General features: G+C 52.5%; 1 protein-coding gene across 2 annotated transcripts in view; it reads left to right on the top strand.

The window, feature by feature from the left end:
• COL5A1 (collagen type V alpha 1 chain) overlaps positions 1–19,429 on the top strand; it is a 213,993-nt gene that overhangs the window by 84,731 nt on the left and 109,833 nt on the right. The gene's annotated exons all lie outside the window — the stretch shown is intronic.

The raw sequence follows: 19,429 nt of genomic DNA, 5'->3' as shown, positions 1-19,429 counted from the left end.
CCAGCTCCACAGCTGCTCCTAGCTTGGTGTCATCTGCAAACTTCCTGAAGCTGGACTCAATCCCCTGGTCCAGCTCATCAGTGAAGATACTGAGCAGGACTGTGCCCAGCACTGATCCCTGGGGCACATCATTGGTGCCAGCTGCCAACTGGATGTGGCACCATTCCCCACCACCCTCTGGGCCCAGCCCTCCAGCCACTTTGTGACCCATATCAGAGTGAACCCAACCCAGTCTCTGTATCTATGTTCAAAGGCAACAGCCACACAGTGACCGTGCTGGAGAGGTGGTGTTTGGGCTCCATGTCAAAGCAGTGACAACAGAGCACAGCCTGACTGTGGGCCCTCTATTTTTAGGGCTCTGTGCTGTAATTTGTGGGGAGTATGACAGAAATGCTGATTTGAAGTCACCAAATGAAGTGTTTGGAGGCAAAAATCACAGAGTGCCAAGCTGCTGTGTGGTCAGAGAGGGCCAAAATAACTGGAGAAAGGTTTGATCCCACTGTGCTTGCTGCAGCCCCAGTGGTGATTACAAGCCTGGTGTGCAGCTGGAAGAGCCACTTGCTTGGGGTAAAGACTCATTTGAGGTTGCCTGGGTGGCAATGCCAGCCTGAACGTGACCAGTGTCTGATGAGAGGCAGCAACAAACACATGGGCACAAATCACTGTGTCCTGTGATGCTCCTCTAGGAGCTGCCAGGGCAGCTGGCTGGCTGAGACCTGGCCACAGTCTTCAATCCTCTTGGGTCTGGAAAACTGAGAAGAGGGTGTTTTCCACTGCTTATTTTGTGCTGCTCCAGCTCATCCTTTGCCCAGCTTCTGTGGGAACTGGGGGCTGGCAGAGCTGCCTTCAGTTTAGCAGGCTCTAGCTTCCTTCTAATTTGTGTCCTTCTAATTCAACTCCTCTTATGGCAGGAACACGAAAGAGCTGAGCTCCTCTTGTGTGTTGCTCCATCTGATCAGAGGTGGAACCCTCTGCAAAGCCTCTCTTTGGACAGAGCACTCTTAAGGTGCCACTCTAGAATAGAATAGAATTAACCAGATGGGAAGAGAGCTCCAAGCTCATCCAATCCAACCTAGCACCCAGCCCTAGCCAGTCAACCAGACCATGGCACTCACCTCCCTAGCTGTCTCCTCCTTCCTCCTCCTCCTTCCTCCTCCTCCTTCCTCCTCCTCCTTCCTCCTCCTCCTTCCTCCTCCTCCTTCCTCCTCCTCCTTCCTCCTCCTCCTTCCTCCTCCTCCTTCCTCCTCCTCCTTCCTCCTCCTCCTGTGCTGCTTGGAACCTTCAGTTTAACTCTCAGTGTGGTTTCTGGTATGCAGAGGAGAGAGGACTATTTCGTTGCTAGCTGTTGTAACTGCAGAGGTGGCCATGGGGCTGGGGGAGTGTTCTTTGGTGAAGGTGGTTCCCTCACATGCCCTGCTTATATGTACAGCAGCTCTGCTCCAAATGCCTTGTGGCATCATAGAATGGTTTGGGTTGGAAGTGATCTGCAGGAGTCAAGTGCAGAGATGAGATTGAACAAGGCTGAGTACAGGGTTCAATACTTTGGCCACAACAACCCCAAGCAGCACTACAGGCTGGAGACAGAGTGGCTGAGAGCAGCCAGGCAGAGAGGGAGCTGGGGGTGCTGGGAGAGAGGAGCTGAAGAGGAGGCAGCAGTGCCCAGGTGGGCAGCAGAGCCAATGACATCCTGGGCTGGCTCAGGAGCAGTGTGGGCAGCAGCACAAGGGAGGTTCTTCTGCCCCTGTGCTCAGCACTGCTCAGGTCACCCCTGGAGTGCTGTGTCCAGTTCTGGGCCCCTCCATTGCAGAGAGATGTTGAGGTGCTGGGAGGTGTCGAGAGGAGGGCAGCAAGGCTGAGGAGGGGCCTGGAGCAGAGCCCTGTGAGGAGAGGCTGAGGGAGCTGGGGGTGTGCAGCCTGCAGCAGAGGAGGCTCAGGGCAGAGCTCATTGCTGCCTGCAGCTGCCTGCAAGGAGGCTGTAGCCAGGTGGGGTTGGGCTCTGCTGCCAGGCAGCCAGCAACAGAACAAGAGGACACAGCCTGAAGCTGTGGCAGGGCAGGTCCAGGCTGGATGTTGTTAGGAAGTTGTTGTCAGAGAGAGTGATTGGCATTGGAATGGGCTGCCCAGGGAGGTGGTGGAGTCTTTGTGGCTGGAGGTGTTGCAGCCAAGCCTGGCTGGGGCACTTAGTGCCATGGTGTGGTTGGTTGGGCAGGGCTGGGTGCTAGGTTGTGCTGGCTGAGCTTGGAGCTCTCTTCCAACCTGCTTGGTTCTATGATTCTTGCAGGCGCAGCCTCAGCTGTGTCTGAGCTCCCTGTGCTGGCCAAACTGCAAGCACTGCTTCTGCCAAGGTGAATGTGGGCAACATTTGAGATCCCACCTAAGGAAACAGGCACAGATCAGGGCTGCTAAAGACCTAAACCAAGCCTGACCTTAACATCTCACACATTCCTTAGGAGGTGGTGCAAGTGTGCCAAGTCCTTCTGCCAAGCTGGCCTCGCTTGCAGAGCTTTAAACCTGCTCTCCTCTCATTCCAGCTCTTCTCAGAGTCATTTCCTATTTTTCAGTCAAAACTAGAGAGGAGGAAGGAGAGTCAGACTATTTACCATGTTCATGGGAGATGTGGAGCAGCCAAAGAAAACTGAGTCACTTTGGAAGGGTTCTCCGCAGGCAGGTTTTTGCCTGCCCTTTTTTTTTTCCCCCCCTTTTCTGATTTTTCTCACTCTGCCCCTGAAATAAAAGGAACACCTTTGCCCAGCCAGCAGCTCAAAAACAAGCCAGCAAAGGACTTACTTCTTCCACTCAAGCCTGGTTTATAGCCTGGTCTAGGTAGATCACATTACAAGGTTTCCATCCTGCAGCTGTGAGGTCCTCTGGGGCCTTTGATGGCTCAGTCCCAGTGAGCCAAAGGACTCCAGCTCCTGTCCCATTTTCTGCTCCTGGGGAAGGTGTTGCTGCAGGAGGCCTGTGAGTGGTTTCTCAAGTGGGAAGGTGTCAGCTGAGGATGGTCCCCAGCTGGTCAGGAGATACACAGCAGGCTGCTTTGTGTGGAGGGATGCATTTCACCTTCCACTCCTAAGGTTCCACTGGAGCTGGTGGCCCCCAGCTGAAGGTGTGGGCTTCTTGCACTGCTGGGGCTGAAAGCAGAGCACTGCTGAGTACCACCAGGATGTCTGTGGCTTGGATTTGCATCTGCAGGGGGTGGGAAACACACAGAATTATTAGGGCATGGCTTAGGAGGGCAGATTTAGACTGGAGATGAGAAGGAAATTCTTTGCACCCTTTATCTCTTAGAGACATAGACTCAGTCAGGGTTGGAAGGGACCACAAGGATCAGGCAGTTCCAACTCCCCTGCCATGGGCAGGGACACCTCACACTAGATCAGGCTGGCCAGAGCCTCATCCAGCCTGGCCTTAAACACTTCCAGGCATGAGGCTGCCATCACCTCCCTGGGCAACTCATTCCAGGCTCTGCTGAACAACTCATGCTGAACAACTTCTTCCTAGCATCCAGTCTGAATCTCTCCATTTCCAGCTTTTCTCCATTCCCCCCAGTCCTGGCACTCCCTGACAGCCTAAAAAGTCCCTCCCCAGCTTTCTTCTAGCCCCTTCTAAGATACTGCAAGGCCACAAGAAGGTCACCTGGGAGCCTTCTCCTCTGCAGACTGCACAGCCCCAACTCCATCAGTCTCAGCTCATAGCAGAGCAGCTCCAGCCCTCTGAGCATCGTCGTGGCCTCCTCTGGACTCCCTCCAACAGTTCCATCCTCGTGGCCCCTTTCTGGACACCTTCCAGCACAGCCATATCCCTCTTGTAATAGGGGCTCCAGAACTGGAGCTGCTGCCCACTGATCAAATCCCCTCTCAGGCTGCTCCTCTCCAGACTAAACAGCCCCAAGTGTCTCATCAGAAAGCTGCTCCTGGGCCCTCAATATCTCTGTAGGCTTTGCTGGACTCTCTCCAGTATTTCCCAGTCATTCTTGAAGGGGACACAACCTCAAGTTATGCAGGGGAGAGGTCTAGGATGGGTGTTAGGAGGAAGTTGTTGTCAGAGAGAGTGATAGGCATTGGAATGGGCTGCCCAGGGAGGTGGTGGAGTCTCTGTGCCTGGAGGTGTTGAAGCCAAGGCTGGCTGGGGCACTTAGTGCCATGGTGTGGTTGGTTGGGCAGGGCTGGGTGCTAGGTTGGGCTGGCTGAGTGTCATAGGACATTTAAGATGAGCTTGGAGCTCTCTGCCAACCTGGTTGATGATTCTGTGATTGAACTGGGGAGCCCAGAGCTGGACCCAGTACTCCAGATGTGGCCTCACTAGGGCAGAGTAGAGGAGGAGGATTAGAGCCTCCCTTGAGCTGCTGCCCACACTCTCCTGAATTCATCTCTGAGTTCTTTGGAGTGATGCTGCTTGCAGAGTTGGGGGTTGAAAGCAAAACTGCACCATCAGCTTCAGCCAGGTGGTCTCAGAGGACCTCCTATAGACCTCATCAGGAGGCTTGGGAGAGAGACATCTCTGTTTGGACACCTGCACACACATGTACATGCATGAAGCATCTCTGCTGGGCAACCCAAGCTGCAGCTGCTGCTTTGGAGAGCAAATATTTGCTTCAGTGTGGTGAAATTTGAACTGGGAGTCATGCAGCCTGGTAAAGCCATGTGGTTTAGATTCCTCCTTCTTCACATATGTTTCTAATCTGCTTGGAGAGAGGAGGGGAGAGGGGAGGTTGGTTCAGACCATCTGCCCAGAATGTACAATTTAAAAGGGGAGGGGGGTGGAAATAATGCAATGGGTTTAAAAACTGCTCATTTGGCAAACAGAAAGGCTGATTTTACCACAGGAGAAAGAAATGTGAGGGCTGTGTCCTCTCTGTAGTGCGTGGAAGGAGGTGAGACTGTCGAGGGAGTTCTCTGCCTCCTTCTCCCTGCCTCCTTCTCCCTTCCTCCTTCTCTCTGCCTCCTTCTCCCTGCCTCCTTCTCTCTGCCTCCTTCTCTCTCCCTCCTTCTCCCTGCCTCCTTCTCCCTGCCTCCTTCTCCCTGCCTCCTTCTCCCTGCCTCCTTCTCCCTCCCTCCTTCTCCCTCCCTCCTTCTCCCTCCCTCCTTCTCCCTCCCTCCTTCTCTCCCCTCTTAAAAACCCTGCACTGTGCACTATTATACTTCCTCCCCTCTTTGCAAAATACCTACAGAAACCCTCTGGTATTATTTTTTTTGCCTCTGTTACCACAGCTCTTGGCCAGGCTGGAGAGAAGGAAAGAATATAAAGCAGCCTTTTGTCCCACCAGTCTGTGCATTCACTCTCCCTATCCATCCATCCAGGCTGGGGCCAAGGGGTAGGAGAAGCTGTTGAGTCACATCCTCTTTTCTGTGCCCATAAATGATTGCTTCACACCCAAAGCCTAGCAGATAGGTTGTGGTTGTTTGAGCAGACATCAAAAGAGCCAGTGGGGCTGAACGTCTGAGCAGGACGCTTGTTGGGCTGAGGAGAGCTGTCTCCTGTTCTAGCTGTCTCCTGGTTTTTAGCAGCTTCTTTGTATTTGATTGAGCCTTCTTTTTATTTGAAGGCATTTTGGCTGCCTTTTCCCTTCCTGCTGTCCCCACTGCTTGGCTCTTGCTTTGCCCTGGCAGTGCTGCTGTCCAGGAGACTGGATGAGATGCTTAGGGCTGTGGTTTAAGTTCGTTAGAAGGTGTTAGGTGATTGTAGAATGGTTTGGGTTGGAAGGGAGCTCAAAGCTCAGCCAGTTCCAGCCCTTCTGCCATAAGCAGGGACACATCCCACTAGAACAGGTTGCTCAAGGACTCATCCAGCCTGGTCCTGATCACCTCCAGGGAGGTTGTGGAGCACAGAAGCACCGAATGTGATCTTTGATCACATTCGGTGCTTCTGTGCTCCACAACCTCCCTGAGCAATCTGTGCCAGTGTCTCAGCACCCTCAATCTGTGCCAGTGTCTCAGCACCCTCACTTCTTCCTAACATCCACTTTCAATCTCCCCTCTGCCACTTTAAACCCATTCCTCCTCCTCCTGTCATTACAGTACCTAGGCAATAGTGCCTCCTCAGCTCAGTGATGGAGAGCTGGTCCCCTGGGTGGCAGCTCTTTCCAGAGGCCCTATTCAGCTACTGGAAGGCCACAAGAAGGTTACCTGGGAGCCTTTTCTTTTCCAGCCTGCACAGCCCCAACTCTTTCAGGCTGTGCTCACAGCAGAGCTGCTGCAGCCTCTCAGCATCCTCCTGGCCCTGCTCTGGACACTCTCCAGCATCTCCACATCCCTCTTATAATAGGGGTCCCAGGACTGGATGCAGTACTCCAGGTGGGGTCTGACCAGAGCAGAGCAGATCATCCAGTCCAACCTATCACCCAGCTCTAAACCACTGGCACAGGTTGCCCAGGGAGGTTGTGGCTGCTCCCTCCCTGGAGGTATTCAAGACCTGTTTGGATGGGGCCTGGGGCAACCTGGTCCTATGGGACGTGTCCCTGCCCATGGCAGAGGGGTTGGAACTGGATAACCTTTAAGGTCCCTTCCAACTCAAACCATTCTATGATATTTTGATCTGCTCTGTCCCCACAGTGACTTTTCCAGCTTTGAAACAAAGAGAGGGGGAGAAACCTGGGGAAACACATTCCTGTGATGTAGCCTTGCAGTAAAGCCAGTGTAGATTTGATGCTTTCTGTGCTGCTGCCAGCACCACCTGGTTTCCAAGCTGCCTCTTTCTTAAGGATGGGTTTTTTTCCCCCTCTCTGCCCTGCATCCCCTAAATTCTTGGATCTTAATTAAATGACAGGTTGCCAATTTGCCTTCTTTAGGCTACTTTTTCCCCCCCCCCAGCTGTTTGGTGATTTTGTTTTGAAGAGAAAACTGTCCTCCAAGGTCTAGGCAGCAGGTTTGAGCCAGGCAAGGCACATTGCCCACTGAAGGGCTGCTCATTCTACAGCTACCTGAAGGGACATTGTGGAGAGGATGCTGCTGGGTGCTTCTCATAGGCTGCTGGAGACAGGAGAAGGGGGAATGGCCTCAAGCTGAGGCTGGGTAGGTTTAGAATGGACATTAGGGAAAGAGTTTTTCATGGAGAGAGTGGTCAGGGACTGGAATGAGCTGCCCAGGGAGGTGGTGGAGTCCCCCAGTCTGGCTGTGTTTCAGAGTGTTTTGGATGTGGTGCTTAGGGAGATGGTTTAAAGTGAGTCTTCATGGATAAAGATGGTTGGGAGACCTTACTGCTGTCTACACCTAAAGGGGCATTCTGGAGAGGCTGCTGCTGGGCTCTGCTCACAGGCAGCTGGAGACAGAAGAAGGGGGAATGGCCTCAAGCTGAGGCTGGGGAGGTTTAGACTGGACATTAGGGAAAGGTTTTTCCATGGAGAGAGTGGTCAGGGACTGGAATGAGCTGCCCAGGGAGGTGGTGGTGGAGTCCCCCAACCTGGCTATGTTTCAGGGTGGTTTGGATGTGGTGCTTAGGGCTGTGGTTTAAGGGGAATGTTGTAGAGCAGGGTTGTAGGTTGGACTTGGTGCTCCTGAGGGGCTTTGCCCACCTGCATGGCTCTGGGATTCCTGGCTGATGGCAGGAGGCAGAGGGTAGCAAACTGTGCAGTGAGCATGTTCAAGCTTCCTCCCAGCGCTGTGGCCCCAGCAGTCAGTCAGGGTCAGGGCTGAATAAGGAGAAGTTCAATTGTCTGAAAGCATAAAGCAGCCCCAGAGCTTCTGGGGATCTTTGAGCTGGTGATTAGATGTCTCTTGTGAAAGGATGGAGGCTTCAATTAGGCCAAGTGCCTGGGAATGAGTCAGTGCTGGCAGATGGGCAGCTGGTGCAGGGAGGATGGGACTGTGTGGTCTGTCTGCAGCTTGGCTTGGGCTCTTGGCCCCATCATTAAATGTCCATTTGAGCCTGGGCAGGCTTTGGGGTTTGTTTTTTTCATCTTGTCCCTTTTGTGTTCTCTTCAGGGCATCATTGTCAGACCCTGCATGAGAATCATAGAATCAGACAGGTTGGAAGAGAGCTCCAAGCTCAGACAGCACAACCTAGCACCCAGCCCTGCCCAACCAACCAGACCATGGCACTAAGTGCCCCAGCCAGCCTTGGCTGCAACACCTCCAGCCACAGAGACTCCACCACCTCCCTGGGCAGCCCATTCCAATGCCAATCACTCTCTCTGACAACAACTTCCTAACAACATCCAGCCTGAACCTGCCCTGGCACAGCTTGAGGCTGTCCCCCCTTGTTCTGTTGCTGGGAGCCTGGCAGCAGAGCCCAACCCCACCTGGCTACAGCCTCCCTGCAGACAGCAATGAGCTCTGCCCTGAGCCTCCTCTGCTGCAGGCTGCACACCCCCAGCTCCCTCAGCCTCTCCTCACAGGGCTGTGCTCCAGGCCCCTCCCCAGCCTTGCTGCCCTTCTCTGGGCACCTTCCAGCATCTCAGCATCTCTCTTGAATTCAGGAGCCAGCACTGGACACAGCACTGAAGGTGTGTCCTGAGCAGTGCTGAGCAGAGGGGCACAAGAACCTCCCTTGTGCTGCTGCCCACACTGCTCCTGAGCCAGCCCAGGATGCCATTGGCTCTCTTGGCAGCTCTCAGTGCAAGAGGTATGGTTGGCTCGATGATTTGAAAGGTCTTTTCCAACCTTAATGTTTCAGTGACACGATGGTTAAGTGGACTGAGCTAGCAGAGGGATGAGGAGATGGTGGCTGTGGAGATGTTTCATAGAACCATAGGATTGTTTTGGTTGGAAAATACCTGTAAGTTAATGTCCCAGACCTATCAGGACATTGGGGTGCTGGAGTGTGTCCAGAGAAGGACAAAATAAGATGGTGAAGGACTTTGAACACAACCTCCTCCTCCTGAGGAAGCTGGGGTTGTTCAGCCTGGAGAAGAGAAGCCTGAGGGGAGACCTCATTGCACTCTACAACTACAAAAAGGGAGGTTGTAGTGAGGTGGGAATCAGCCTCTTCTCCCAGGTAACAAGTGATAGAATGAGAGGAAATCATAGAATCAGTCAGGGCTGGAAGGGAGCACAAGGAGCAGCCAGTGCCAACCCCCCTGCCATGCCCAGGGACACCCTACCCTAGAGCAGGCTGCACACAGCCTCAGCCAGCCTGGCCTCAAACACCTCCAGCCATGGGGCCTCAACCACCTCCCTGGGCAACCCATTCCAGCCTCTCACCACGGTCATGGTCTCAAGTGGCACCAGGGGAGGCATAGGTTGGACATGAGGACAATTTTCTGCACCACACAAGGTCATCAGGCACTGGAACAGGCTGCCCAGGAAGAGTCACCATCCCTGGAGGTGGTTTAAAGGGCTTTGGGTGAGGTGTGCAGGGAGATGTTAAGTTATGGTTCTGACTCTACCAAATTTGGTGCTAAACCATGTCCCTCAGCACCACATCTCTGCATCCTGAGACTGGAGAGAGCAGAGAGGCTCTGGACTGTCAGGGTTTGGCAAGGAAGTGGCAGGAAGGAGTCAGCAATGATTAATGGGTTTGACAAACTCAGCTGATTGGAAAGGTAGGGAAACCTTTTACCTGTTGAGGAAAGAGGAGTGGGGGATGAGTCTGTCCTGCCTGGAAAGTGCTGCTGGGGAGGTAATCCATCCTGCTGACAAATACCTTGAGTGCTTTCCTTGGGAATCAGCTCTGTGTTGTCACTTAAAGAGGGCTTGGGCATGGACTCTGGCTTCATAATTGCTTCTCTGAGCACAAGAGATGCTGAGCATTGCTCAGAAGGTGCTTGGTGCTTGGCTTGGCTGGCCAGGAGTGGGGGGACAGGCTCTGCTCCCTGGGATAGGGCAAGGAGCAGTGGGTGCAAGTTGTAGCAATAGAGGTTCCACCTCAACACAAGGAGGAACTTCTTGACTGGAAGGGTCTCAGAGCCCTGGCACAGGCTGCCCAGAGAGGTTGTGGAGTCTCCTTCTGTGGAGCCTTCCAAGGCCTGTCTGGATGTGTTCCTCTGTGTTAGATAGGATTGTCCTGCTCTGGCAGGGGAGTTGGGCTTGATGATCTCCTTGGGTCCCTTCTAACTCCTGCCATCCTGTGAGCCTGTGATCCTGTGCCCTGTGTTGTGCTGGTGGCTGTGGCTGCTGCCAAGGGGGGTTGTTTGTGTTAGGCTTATCTACTCTGCCTGGTTATCAGAGCTGGCAGTGGAAGTGGCTGCCTGCAAATGAACCTCCTGTTAGTGTCTCCTGCTCTGCTAATGACTTGGGCCCTTGACTGGTATTTGGCTATTGGCAGAGGGACAGCTTCTTCAGGAGAGCTTTCCAGAATTAGCAAAGCCATCTGGCTTTTGTTCTTCTCTTAGACAACCACTTGTCCTTCCCTTCCAGGAAGGAGCCTCTGCTAAATGCTTGGAGCTTGCCTGGTGATACTACACACACAGCCCCACAGCCTGCTGGGGGCTCTGCAGCCACAGCCAAAAGCAGCAGCCATGGAGCAGTTCACCTGAGCAACCCAAAGTTGGGTTGATGTGGCAGTGCCTGACCATGTTTTTATCCATCAGAGCAGGGCTAGGGATGTGGCATTGCCCAGCCATGTTCCTATCCATCAGAGCAGGGATAGAGATGTGGCATTGCCCAGCCATGTTCCTATCCATCAGAGCAGGGATAGAGATGTGGCATTGCCCAGCCATGTTCCTATCCATCAGAGCAGGACTAGGGATGTGGCACTGCCCAGCCATGTTCCTATCCATCAGAGCAGGGATAGAGATGTGGCACTGCCCAGCCATGTTCCTATCCATCAGAGCAGGACTAGGGATGTGGCACTGCCCAGCCATGTTCCTATCCATCAGAGCAGGGATAGAGATGTGGCATTGCCCAGCCATGTTCCTATCCATCAGAGCAGGGATAGAGATGTGGCATTGCCCAGCCATGTTCCTATCCATCAGAGCAGGGATAGAGATGTGGCACTGCCCAGCCATGTTCCTATCCATCAGAGCAGGACTAGGGATGTGGCACTGCCCAGCCATGTTCCTATCCATCAGAGCAGGGATAGAGATGTGGCATTGCCCAGCCATGTTCCTATCCATCAGAGCAGGGATAGAGATGTGGCATTGCCCAGCCATGTTCCTATCCATCAGAGCAGGACTAGGGATGTGGCACTGCCCAGCCATGTTCCTATCCATCAGAGCAGGGATAGAGATGTGGCATTGCCCAGCCATGTTCCTATCCATCAGAGCAGGGATAGAGATGTGGCATTGCCTAGCCATGTTCCTATCCATCAGAGCAGAGCTAGGGATGTGGCACTGCCCAGCCATGTTCCTATCCATCAGAGCAGGACTAGGGATGTGGCACTGCCCAGCCATGTTCCTATCCATCAGAGCAGAGCTAGGGATGTGGCACTGCCCAACCATGTTTCTGTCCATCAGAGCAGGACTAGGGATGTGGCATTGCTCAACCGTGGTTCCATCCATCAGAGCAGGACTAGGTGGTGAGGGCAGCTCAGAGAGTTGGGTTCATGGAAGGGGAAGTTATGGATGGATAAAGTATGATGTGGCATTGCCAACCCCATTTCCATCCATCAGAGCAGGACTAGGGATGTGGCATTGCCCAGCCATGTTCCTATCTACCAGAGCAGGGATAGAGATGTGGCACTGCCCAGCCATGTTCCTATCCATCAGAGCAGGACTAGGGATGTGGCATTGCCCAGCCATATTCCTATCCATCAGAGCAGGACTAGGGATGTGGCATTGCCCAGCCATGTTCCTATCCATCAGAGCAGGACTAGGGATGTGGCATTGCCCAGCCATATTCCTATCCATCAGAGCAGGACTAGGGATGTGGCATTGCCCAGCCATGTTCCTATCTATCTGAACAGGGATAGAGATGTGGCATTGCCCAGCCATATTCCTGTCCATCAGAGCAGGGATAGAGATGTGGCACTGCCCAGCCATATTCCTATCCATCAGAGCAGGGATAGAGATGTGGCACTGCCCAGCCATGTTCCTATCCATCAGAGCAGGGATAGAGATGTGGCCCTGCCCAGCCATATTCCTATCCATCAGAGCAGGACTAGGGATGTGGCATTGCCCAGCCATGTTCCTATCTATCTGAACAGGGATAGAGATGTGGCATTGCCCAGCCATATTCCTATCCATCAGAGCAGGGATAGAGATGTGGCACTGCCCAGCCATATTCCTATCCATCAGAGCAGGACTAGGGATGTGGCACTGCCCAGCCATGTTCCTATCCATCAGAGGAGGACTAGGGATGTGGCATTGCCTAGCCCCATTTCTATCCATCAGGGCAGGGCTAAATGATGAGGGCAGCTCAGAACTGAGGGGTTCCTAGGAAGGGAAGAGGCACAGAGGAGCCCCCACTCGCCTGCTCTGCTCCTTCAGAGGCAGCAGCCAGTGCTAGGAGTGAGTTAATGGATCCTCCTGTCCTAGTCAATTGGGCTCCTCTCTGGAATTCTAAAATGCAAGGGTTGAAAATTGCTGGGGAGGTTAATTACCTTGGAGCCACAGGGCTTATTTGCTGCTTGTTGCTGTGGTCAGGGAAAGAGGCGTGTGGGTTGTCCAAATGATTACAGAACACGAACCAGGGGAAGTTCAACACTGGGAATGTTCAAAGCTTAGCTTTGAGGCAGGGGTGCAGGACTAGGCTGAGGTGTTGTGAGAGTTCCTCAGGGTACCAACTCTCCCAGATGGAGGTGCAGTGAGGAAGAGATGCTGGTAGCAGCCCTTGAGAGAGGTTTTAACTTGAAGCCACTTTTGCTTTTGGCAAACCTTCTATCCCTGTTCTGCTTAATTAAACCTGCTTTGGGTTGGGTTTTTTTTTTTACTGTTCCCTTAAAGAGGTCTCAGAAGAGGCTTCTCTCCGAGTGCCAAAAGCCAGAGGGAGCCTTTCTTGTGGTAATTGGAGCCTGAGAGGGGAAGCAGCAGAGGTCTTGCAGTGAAGCTGCCCTGTCTGTCCCTGCAGCCTCTCTGCACAGGCTGGGGAAGCAAACATCCGGATTGGATTTATCCAAGCCACCGACATTTGTAGCTGACTCATGACTGAGTCAAGCCTTTATCTGGCTTTTGGTGCTGGTGGTTGTTGGGTTTTTTTCTTTCAAGCCAGATTTCCAACAGTTCCCTTCCCATTTTGCAGTGTGAATTGTTAGGGGGAGCCCAAAGGATGCCCTTCAGGTACCGGTTACTGTCTGTGGATCTCCTTCCTGTTTGTGGTCAGCAAGAGGGGTTCAGGGCATGGGTGAGGAGGCTTTGTCTGACCTCATTGCTGCAGTTTGGCTTTTTTCCTGGAGCAGCTGGCTTTAAAAGGGGGAAGCTGGAATGGTGCCAGTACAGCAAAGGGCACAGCAATGCTCTGAGAGGTTATCTACAGGGCTGGGTGCTAGGTTGGACTGGCTGAGCTTGGAGCTCTCTTCCAACCTGGCTGACTCTGTGATTCTATTAGTGCCATGGTCTGGTTGGTTGGCCAGGGCTGGGTGCTAGGTTGGACTGGCTGAGCTTGGAGCTCTCTTCCAACCTGGCTGACTCTGTGATTCTATTAGTGCCATGGTCTGGTTGGTTGGCCAGGGCTGGGTGCTAGGTTGTGCTAGCTGAGCTTGGAGGTCTCTTCCAACTTGCTTGATTCTATGACACCATGGTCAAGCACCTTAGGGGGTGTCCAGGCTGCACATCAAGCATCTTATAGATAGAATCATAGAATTGTCTCGATTGGAAAAGACCTCTCAGAGCATCAAGTCCAAGCATCAGCCTAAGACCACTGTGGCCATTAAACCATGGCCTGAAGATGTTCAGAGTCTCTGAGGCTTCTGGGGCAATGCACTAAAACAAATCCAGCAAAATTAGCAGCATCTGGATTCAGATTGGATGCTAGGAAGGTGTTCTTCTCTTTGAGGCTGGTGAGACACTGGCACAGGTTGCCCAAGGAGGTGGTGAAAGCCTCATCCCTGGATGTTTTTAAGGCCAGGCTGGATGAGGCTGTGAGCAACCTCATCTAGTGTGATGGAACAGACTCATCCCCCACTCCTCTTTCCTCAACAGGTAAAAGGTTTCCCTACCTTTCCAATCAGCTGAGTTTGTCAAAGCCATTAATCATTGCTGACCCCTTCCTGCCACTTTCCCAGGGGAATCCTCATCCCTGGGTGTTTTTAAGGCCAGGCTGGATGAGGCTGTGAGCAACCTGATCTAATGTGAGGTGTCCTTGCCCGTGGCAGAGGGGTTGGAGTTGGATGATCCTTGAGCTCCCTTCCAACCCTGCTGATCCTATGATTCTAACTGTTGGTGTGTTGGGAGGGAGAGCCCTGAAGAATTCCAGCACTCCTGGAGCTGCTGCCAGCGCCAGATGAAGTCACTCCACTTCTCCTCCCCCAGCTGTTTGTTTTGTTGGACCACAGAGAGTTCTCCCCAGTTCCTGAAGCTGATGTCATTGGAAGTGATGTGCCACTGGTTTTTGGGCTTGTTTTTTTTTTTCACACACATATAGAATAAGTGTTTAAAAAATGCTCCAGGAGACCTTTTCCAGCCTTGTCTGGGGAGCTGGCTGGGGAGTTGAATTCAACTGGCCTTGATGCAACTTAATCCATAGAGCAAAATGAGTCATCAGGCCTGAATGGCTTTACCATAAATGTCAAGGAGATTCTTACTGGTCCTGACAGTTAGCACTTCCATCTGGTGGAGCAAATGAAAAGCCTCACAATTCACAATCATTTTCATCAGTGTGCTGGCCTGCCTCTCCTCCTGCATCTGAAGCTCGAGGAATAAAGGTCAAAATGTGATTTATTCCTCCTTTTTTTTTCTTCTTGCTTGAGAACTCCCTCTTCTGATGGATGAAATATTAGTTATTTTCAGGCAAAAAGTGGCCTTTCCCCCCCCTCCCTCTCTCTACTTCAGATTTTCTTCTGTCAGACTGTACCTTGCCTCTGCTTGCAAAGGAATGCCCTGGTTATTGGAGCCCTGAGTGCCCAGATGTGCTCAAAGAGGTGGTAGCAAAGCAGGTACCAGCCTCTTCTTCCAGGTCACAAGTGGTAGGATGAGAGGAAATGGACTTAAATTACACCAGGAGAGGTTTAAGTTGGATATTAGGAAAAAATTCTGCACTGATAGGATTGTTGGGAACTGGATCAGTTCCCTGGGAGCTGCCCAGGGAAGTGGTGGAGTCATCATCCCTGGAGGTGTTCAAGAAAAGCCTGGATGAGGCACTCAGTGCCATGGTCTGGGTGACTGGATAGGGCTGGGGGATAGGTTGGGCTGGCTGAGCTTGGAGCTCTCTTCCAACCTCGTTGATTCTATGAGTCTATAAGTCTGGATGAGGAGCTTAGGGAGATGGTCTAAGAGTTGTGCCCAAGGAGATGTTAGGTTATGGTTGGACTTGATGACCTTAAGGTCTTTCCCAGCCAGGCAATTCCATGGCAGAGGACTTTGCCCACACTATCCATAGGCTGCTGGAGGACACCCTGCTGGTGACCTCTCCTTCAGAGTGCTATCAGGGTACTACTGATTTACTCCTTCACTTCTTTACTTGAAATGAAGTCTTAAGCCCCAAATGTCTTGGCTGGGAAAGTCTTTAACCCATCTCTTAGCATTGCTGTAAGATCTCTGTGCTGAAATCTTCATGGATAAAGATGGTTGGGAGACCTCATTGCTGTCTACACCTAAAGGGGCATTGTGGAGAGGCTGCTGCTGGGCTCTGCTCACAGGCAGCTGGAGACAGAAGAAAGGGGAATGGCCTCAAGCTGAGGTTGAGGAGGTTTAGAATGGACTTTAGGGAGAGGTTTTTCCATGGAGAGAGTGGTCAGGAACTGGCATGAGCTGCCCAGGGAGGTGGTGGAGTCCCCCAACCTGGCTGTGTTTCAGGGTGGTTTGGATGTGGTGCTTAGGGAAGGTGAACCTTGTAGAGCAGGGTTCTAGGTTGGACTTGGTGCTCCTGAGGGGCTTTGCCCACCTGCATGGCTCTGGGATTCTGCAAACCCACAGCTGCTTCACTCTCCTGGAAGAGGCTGTGTGGAAATTAAAGGCACCTTGATTATCACAGCTCTTGCTGCAAAAAAATAGCAGATGCTGACAGGGGGAGGAGGGAGGCTTTTGGGTGCTTCTGTGTAACCACACCAGTGGAACAGATGAGAGCCTTGGGCCAGCAGAGGCAGTGGAGCTGGCTGCCACCTTGGTCCGCCCCGCGCCGGGGCTGGGGGCAGTGAGCTCCTGGTGACATTTGTTAGCAGCAACACACTTGAGAGGACACAAAAAGGTTCAGGAACCTCCCAGCTTGGTTTGCTCTATTTAAAGTCAGCTTTTTAAATCAAAGAAATGGGGCTCTTGACAGCAGAGCTTTGTGCACCCTTTGTGGAGCTGGGGGGAGCGAGGCTCTTTATTGCAGCCCAAATTAGCCCATTTGGCTGTGCTGTGCTGAGGGATGAGGTCAGTTGAGTGAGAAGCTTGCTAACGAGGTTTTTACTCCTTGTCTGCTTTCCACAAGTGCTAACATGGGGGATCCACCAGCACTTGCTGTTAATGAGACCAAGATGAATGGTGTAGCAACCTCCTCCTTCCCCCACCACCGAGCTGCTCAGCCCACATCAGTGGACTTGAGCTCAGCTGCTCCCCAGGGCTTTCATGCCTCCAAAATGGGCTGAGTTTGAGTTGGTTTTCCTTCTGCTTTGTCATGCCTGCACACTGCTGCTGCTGGGACAGCCAGAAAAGGATGAGCTTTAGTGAGGCAGGGTGATTGAGTGGGTTTGGAAAGGAAATGGGGACATAGTAGGCATGCTGAATGGTGCTCCTGAAGCGTGGTGAGCTCGGAAGGAGCTGTCTGCTGCAGCTCCTGCTTTGTCCTGGCACCCTTGTACCAAATGCATTCAGTTATGCACTCATTTCCCCACGTTCACACAGAATCAGGCAGGGTTGGAAGGGACCACAAGGATCAGCCAGTTCCAACCCCCCTGCCATGCCCAGGGACACCCTACCCTGGAGCAGGCTGCACACAGCCTCAGCCAGCCTGGCCTTAAACACCTCCAGCCATGGGGCCTCAACCACCTCCCTGGGCAACCCATTCCAGCCTCTCACCACTCTCATACTCAACAACTTCCTCCTGTTGCTGCTTGATTCTGTGATTCTATGCTCAGCTCCTGTTGTGCTGCAGGGATGCAGAGTGGGCTCAAGGCAGGATTTCTGCCCATGCAGAGCTCAGGAGCTGCCATCAGCTGAGACTTGGAGCCAGCCCAGCTTTAGCACATTCTCTTCCCCTTAACCTTTTGCACTGTTCAGCCAATGTGCCTCTCCTTGCTTTATCTGTTCCTGGAGGAAGCACAGTTAGAGTCCTGCTCACTTAAAGGATGCAGGCTATCAGCTCTCCTTGAGGTGCAAATCCAACCTTATCAGGAAGGAAAAGCTTTCAGCCTTCCTTTCTTGTCTCTCTTGAGACAAATACCAAGTCTGTTTGGGGCTGGTTTATTTCAGCTTATCCCAACAGTGCTGGGCACTCCTGGAACCCTGTGGAAACTGGGAAGCTTTAACCACAGAAGTGAGGGAAAGGCATCAGTGGCTTAACTCAGGTGTCAGTGAAGGGCAGGAGTGGCTGAGGTCCTGTGTGCAGAAATAGCAGCTGGAAGGATCTTCACATCATCAACTTGAAGCACATTTCCTTGGCCAGGTTGGACATCCTCCACTGGAGGAAGGGCTGAAGGAGCAGCCTCTCTTTATCCTGCTCTGAACTGCCTTTGAAGACAGGGCTGATGAAATATATGGTGTGAACAAGTGCAGAACAACCCCCAACTGCTTCGAGGCTCTGCTCAGGGCTGGGGGATGCCCTCCAGCTCACAGCACAGCTGAGTTACCCTCCAGTGCAGGTCCCATTGTCAGAGCCTGCTCAGAGGTGTTCAGTGAGACAAGAGCTTGGCATTTTCTGCTGTAGCCATGGGTTTGGTGGTTACACTGAGAAGCAACAAGCCACAACAGTGCTGACAGGAGTGCTCTGTGGCAGAAAGACTACAGAAAGCTGAAATCCACTTTGCAGACATCTCTCTTCATTTTGTAAGGGTTATGCACAGGAAACAGACTTAAGAAGCTGAAATCAATGCTCAACTTCAGCCTAAAGTCGTGCAGTATCTGAGAGGTGCCCAGATGGCTTGGGGAGCTGCTGCAGAGGTGGATCTGATCACCTGAAAATCGATGAGGGAACCCCCAGGCAGTCCTAAGGTGCTCCTGCCCCTCAGAGCTGGGCAGGACGTGGCCAGGTCTGGATAGAATCGTAGGATCCTGAGAGTCTTTTCCAGCCTGTGAACAGCATCACAGAATCGTTTTGGTTGGAAGAGGCTTTTCAGATGATCAAGTCCAGCCTTTCATCCAGCACTGCCAGCTCACCACTAAGCCATGTCCCTCAGCACCACACCTACACAGCTTTTAAGCCCCTCCAGTGACGGAGGCTCCACCACTGCCCCTAGCAGCTTGTTCCAGGGCTTGGCAACCCTTTTGGGGAAGAAATTGTTCCTCCTGTCCAACCTAAACCTCCCCTGGTGTGACTTGAGGCTGCTTCCTCTCTCATGGTCCTTGCAACCTTGTTTCCTGGTGGCTCTCTGCCCAAACCACAGCAGCCTTTATTTGGGGGGTGAGTCTGTGGGGTGCGTTCGGGGCAGGCTGAGCTCCACGTGGATCCAGCAGCACCCGTGGCTGGACCACGAGCAGCTTGCATGCACAAAGGCAGACTTGGCCCATCAGTCCATAAATAGCCTTTGGTTTTCCATGGGGCTGCTTGCCCATCTGGCCAGACACTACTCAGAGCTTCTGGTTTCTATTATGTGCCCCAGTCATCCTCCCAGTTTAGCTGCAGTGCTCCTTTTTTTCCCCCTTAGTGCCTTAGCTGTGTTTTTCTACTATTAAATAAGACTTCCCCCTCTCCCCCCACCACTAATTAAAGTATCAGCTCCAATAATCCATGTAGTAAAGGCTTCTCTTATGCAACTGTCTGCTGAATAAGCTGGGCTTTGGCATTGTGCTTAAGCAGCGTGGTGGTTCTTGAGGAAACTGAAGAGGAATTCCTGCTCTGACCTTTGGATTTGTGTCATGCTGCATAACCCTTATGTATGGTCCATTAAACATCCTTGGTGCCTACTGAGCTCATCCTGCACTTGGCTCTCAATAATCCACCACCAACCTCTTTCCTCTTCTCTCTTGGTTTTGTTCAGATGCATTTCTAATCTCTTTCCATGTCTGCACAGTTGTGGGTGGAAAAGAGAGGTGAGGGAAGATGCTCAAAGAGGGGAGGGGGGATGCTTTTTATGGGGCCAAATGGTGATGTGAGAGAAGCAGAGAGGTTTTGGGGCAAACAAACAGCTTTTTGAGTCCTGCAGCACAATTGCAGAGCTGCATGGAGCAGGGTAGGAAAGGAGGTTTTTATTAGATTGGATATTAGAAGTTTCTTTACAGAAAGAGTGGTCAAGGATTGGCACAGGCTGCCCAGGGAGGTGGTAGAGTCCCCATCCCTGGAGGTGCTCAAGAAACCCATGGACATGGCACTTGGGGATGTGG

Source organism: Pogoniulus pusillus, chromosome 35 (genome assembly GCF_015220805.1).
Source record: "Pogoniulus pusillus isolate bPogPus1 chromosome 35, bPogPus1.pri, whole genome shotgun sequence".
Lineage (NCBI taxonomy): Eukaryota > Metazoa > Chordata > Aves > Piciformes > Lybiidae > Pogoniulus > Pogoniulus pusillus.
This window is presented reverse-complemented; position numbering and strand designations above follow the sequence as displayed.